The sequence below is a fragment of the Elephas maximus genome, chromosome 1, assembly GCF_024166365.1.
Source record: "Elephas maximus indicus isolate mEleMax1 chromosome 1, mEleMax1 primary haplotype, whole genome shotgun sequence".
Lineage (NCBI taxonomy): Eukaryota > Metazoa > Chordata > Mammalia > Proboscidea > Elephantidae > Elephas > Elephas maximus.
This window is the reverse complement of record NC_064819.1, coordinates 77143977-77148775: the sequence shown is the minus strand read 5'-3', so window position 1 is coordinate 77148775 and position 4799 is coordinate 77143977. Positions and strand designations below refer to the sequence as shown.

General features: G+C 42.3%; 2 non-coding genes across 2 annotated transcripts; one reads left to right on the top strand and one right to left on the bottom strand.

The window, feature by feature from the left end:
* The first annotated feature begins 590 nt into the window (after positions 1-590).
* On the top strand, positions 591-664 carry TRNAI-AAU (transfer RNA isoleucine (anticodon AAU)). The gene has a single exon. It is a non-coding gene; the product is annotated as a tRNA-Ile (tRNA).
* Positions 665-4119: 3455 nt separating this feature from the next.
* On the bottom strand, positions 4120-4192 carry TRNAV-AAC (transfer RNA valine (anticodon AAC)). The gene has a single exon. It is a non-coding gene; the product is annotated as a tRNA-Val (tRNA).
* Between the last annotated feature and the right edge of the window lie 607 nt (positions 4193-4799).

The window sequence follows — 4799 nt, the reverse complement described above, 5'->3', positions numbered from 1 at the left end:
ACTACCGGAGGACGAAAGAATAAGTCGACACAGTCGTCGTCCTCCAGGAAAGGAAAGAGGAACATAGGCAGTTAATGACCATAAAATCGCAAAATAGACCAACAGAGATCCACGCGGCAGGGCGTTTTCACAGAACACAAAGAAGGGGCATCACCACAGGATATAGGGAGACGCTGGTCAGATCCACGGGGGATGTTCCTTCCCGTGTGGAAAGAAATCCTCACGCCCTGAGCGGGGACCAAATCCACCAGATCCCTCCCGGAGGTGTCTGCATCCTTTTCAAAGGCTTCCTGGGGTAGGATGGGGGAGCCCTCTCAAGCGAATGTTTCTGTAGGGACGAAATCGACGAGCTCCAGAACGTCTTATTTTCCATAGGAGGAGGAATTCATTTCTGCTGGAGGTAGAGTTTTTGTTCCTTTTTCTTTTTGCGGGAGTGAGGAAAGGGAAAACGGAAAACCTAAAGAGAAGTTTGAACACAGTGTCATTTGGTCATAGCTAACATTATGAAAAAGTGAGTATCCTTTGGATGGATGGCGAGGGAGTGAGGAATCTTCGATCTTTTCAAATAAGAAAGAATCTCTTACGCCAGAGGCCGGTTATCTCAGTTGGTTAGAGCGTGGTGCTAATAACGCCAAGGTGGCCGGTTCGATCCCCGTACAGGCCAAGGAAAGGAGTTCGTTTTTGTTTAAAAAAAACCTTGCGGTGTACCTAGCTGCAGTTTGACAATAACCTCTGTGACACCAATTCGGGATCAACCTTCGACTTTATTTCCTTAATCCACAGTAATGGCGACTATACCCCCTTCGCTCCCCTCTAAAGGGGGGTGGGGCGAGAAAAAACGGTTTTCTGGAACAAGTGACATTAAGCCTTAAGGTAGAAATCTTAGTGAAGAAAACCAGGCTAGGAGTGAGGATGGTCTTGGGGATGGGGTGTGCGCCTGATGGCCGCTGTCCATAAGAGCATCCCATTCTCCTTGTCCCTTTTTCAGTGTCCAGCGCACTGTCTACTAGGCGGCCCTCAAGCACCTTCTCTATCTGATTATGTCTTCTACCTGACTCACAACTCATCCCTTGCGCTGCCCTTTCATAATGTTGAAATTGATACTTTCAGCTGTTAAAATAATCGCAGTCAGACTTAATGCATTATTTTTCTTTTTTTAAATTTTGCCTACCAGTTGGCCTTCACCATAATATTTGTCCGCAAAGTCAGATTTTTTTTTTCTGGATTACCATTACCTAGAATTGTGCCAAAGTCAGATTAAATGTGTGAAACCTCTCAATTTGTGCCTATTGTATTATTCCCATGAACATTCAAATATGCTATTTGTCTCCTTTCTTAAAAGGGTTTCTCTTGACCCAACATACCCCTCTAGGTATTACCCTGTTTCTCAGATGGCCTTATAAAAATCACTTCTAAAGTGTTATCCAGATTTACTGTCTCCAATTCCTCTCCTTGTGTTTTTAAATCCACTATATTCTGTTTTTTTTGTTTTGTTTTGTTTTGTTTTTTACACCATCAGTTCATGGAATCTCCTTGTCGAGATTACTAATGAATTCTTCTCACTTTTTCAAGACCTTATCTTCCTTGACTTCAGTTACGGATTCAATTATGTCCCCCCAAAATATGTGATAGAATCTAAACCTCCGTACCTGGAGATTTAATCCCATTTTGGAATCAGTTTTATTTTTATGTTAATGAGGCCATATCAGTGTAGGGTATGTCTTAAATTTAATCACTTTTGAGATACAAAAAGAGCAGCCTGGCACTGAGATAAGAGAGCACAAACTGAGGAAGACAGAAACACAATGGATGATTACTAAGGAACCAGGAACTCTGGGGGTATAGAAACCAAGAGAAAGATTTTTTCCCAGGGCTAAGAGGGAGAGAGCATTCTCCTACAGTAGTGCCCTGAATTTGGACTTACAGCTTCTTAAACTGTGAGAAAATAAATTTCTATTCCTTAAAGAAAACCACTTGTGGTATTTCTGTTACAGCAGCACTAAGAAATTAAGACAACTTCTCAGTGTCAATAAACATACTTACTGTCTTAGAAGTTTTTTTCTTTTTTTTAAATTTGGCTTCGAAAACACTACTGTCCTGACTATCTTTCTACCTCGCTGGCTCAACCTTCTCAATGTCCTTTGTTTCTTTCACCTCTCCTCACCCATTCTATATTAGAAAGTCCCACAGATTGGTCCTCGAACCTGTAATTTATATACACTCACTCCCTGGGAATCTCATCCATTCTCATAGCTTAAATCATCGGTATGCCTACATCATCTCCTAGTAACCGTATAGGACAGAGTAGAGCTGCCCCATAGGGTTTCCAAGGCTATGATCTTTACAGAAGCAGACTGCCACATCTTTCACTCATGGAGTGGGTGGTGGGTTTGAACTGGTGACCTTTCGGCTAGCAGCTGAGCCCTTAACTTCTTCATCAAAATGGGTTTGGCCTTTTGGTTTATATGCCTGCAACTCACAAATTTGTATCTGCAGTCTAGACCACTCCATTAACCTTGTGTCTTGTATATACAACTGATTCCTTGGCATTGCCATTTGGATGTTTTGTACTAGGCATCTAAAAGTTAGCAAGTCTAAAACTGAACTCCCACTTTTCTCTAATAATCCTACTACATCCAAGCTTCACCATTTCGGTTAATGACAGCTCAGTTCTTCTAGTCTTTGAGGCAAAAAACCCCTCGAAGTCATCATTTATTTTACTCTTTCTCTCATACCTCACACCCAGTATGTCAGAAATTTTTCTTCTATCTTCAAAATATATCCAGACTGTGACTATTTCTCACTCCCTTGACAGCCACCATCTTGTCTGTCATAGGAGAAAATGACCCCACAGTCAAATGTAATCAAAAGAGATTTTTATTAAACAAGGACAAAGACGATCATTGCCACGAGGACTTTGCCAGTGTGTACTGGGCACAAGAGACTAGCAGAATCCACTGATTAACAGTCAGGGAGTCTCCAATATACTGTTACAGAAGGAAGTAAATTAAGAAAAGTTACATGATTGTCAAAGGTGGGAAACATCACCTATGGGAATACATGATTGATTTAGGGAATCTTTGCTGGCTAGATTCCATTTCCTTGGGAACAGCCTGGCAAAACCTGTTCTTGGTTTGGTGACTTTCAACAGGTTCTCAGGGCAGGCAAAAGGAAATTACAATAAGCTCTTTTGTGAGAGCATAACTTCCCTGTGGCGCAGTTCTTTGTTGGTTAAGATACAGTACCCTTCATGGAACAGTCCACCCCTAGGTACGGAAACAATGAAAATAATGAGTTTCAGCTTGTACTGTTATTCCTTTCTGGAACTTTCCATACTGATTTTAACAAACACTCACACATAGTGGTTTCCAGCATTAACTATGACCGCTTACCAAACTTGTAAATAAAAATAGATTTTAGTCTATGCAGCCTGCTTCAGCCTCGCTACTTTTGGCCAAGCACGTACATACCTTTAAGATCCCCTATTTCATGTCCGGAAAACCTGGTGGTGTAGTAAGGTGCTATGACTGCTAACCAAAAGCTTGGCAGTTCGAATCCACCAAGCGCTCCTTGGAAACTCTGTGGAGCACTTCTACCCTGTTGTATGGAGTTGCTAAAGTCAGAATTGATTCCACGGCAATGGGCTTTTTTTTTTTTTTTTTTCTTGTCCAGAGCCTTGGTGGCGATTTGCTTAACAGCTTGGTTGCTATCTGAAATGTCAGCAGTTCGAGTCTAAGATCTCCTGTAGGAAAATTAATGGGGCCGTTATGCTGAGTCCCATATTTCTCTGTGAGTCGTAAGTGACCTGACAGCAACTTTTTTTTTTTTTGTATACAGCAGCCACTCTATTGTCTCAGGACTCTTCACTTTGAATCCTGTGCCAGAGAACGATGGAGACCTCGCCTTTCTACCGGGTGCAGAAACTTTTGTAACTCAGCGGGAAATGGAAAACCTGACAAGCGTCCGGGGGCGGGCGAGGAGGCAAGTCAAGCACATTATTCTTTTAATTTAAAGTCAGGTGCTACAAAAGGAAAGCGAAGGTTAGGGGATTCGTTGAAGCATGTTCGGATTAAGAGTTTGTGCAGTGAAAATCAGAACTCACAAAAGCAACACGCAGTTTGTTTCCGCCCGGTTTCGAACCGGGGACCTTTCGCGTGTTAGGCGAACGTGATAACCACTACACTACGGAAACTCGCTTATCTAAACTGCTTTCCCGTTTTTAATTGAGTAATAGGAAATCTGTGCTTTCCTTTAGGATATTTCCAGGTTGAGAAATATTTTTTCCCCTTGTATTTTCCCATTCTTATAATCAGCAGTATCAAAACTCGAGAAATCATAGTCAAGCAAATGCTACTCCCAGGGTCCCAATTCCTTTACAAGCACCAGGAAAATCACCGGCAAGTTTCAAGAAATTTCTTGATAAATTCTGATCTCATTTCTCTGCTGGTGCAAGACGCAATGATCTTCATCTCCGGATGACTGAACATGAACCCTTAGGAAATAGTACCAAAGGGCTGATTTCAGTCGGCCCTCGGCAATTCGTGCCTCAGCAGTAGCGAGAGAGACCTAAGAGCAGAGGGTGTGGGTGTCGGGCTGTGCCCAGTTTCCTGCTAACCGACGGTCGCGAGGGTGGTGGCGATCTATGGAAGTGTAATCTGTGGCGAGTGAGTCTATTAGACGTGAAATGAAGCTCTATTCTGAGCATCAAACCAAGTTCTATTCTGTATCACTCATATTTTCTGTTCTGGAATGTGTAAACTCTGTGTCCGAAACCCTTAAATCTGTTTTATAGCAGGAAG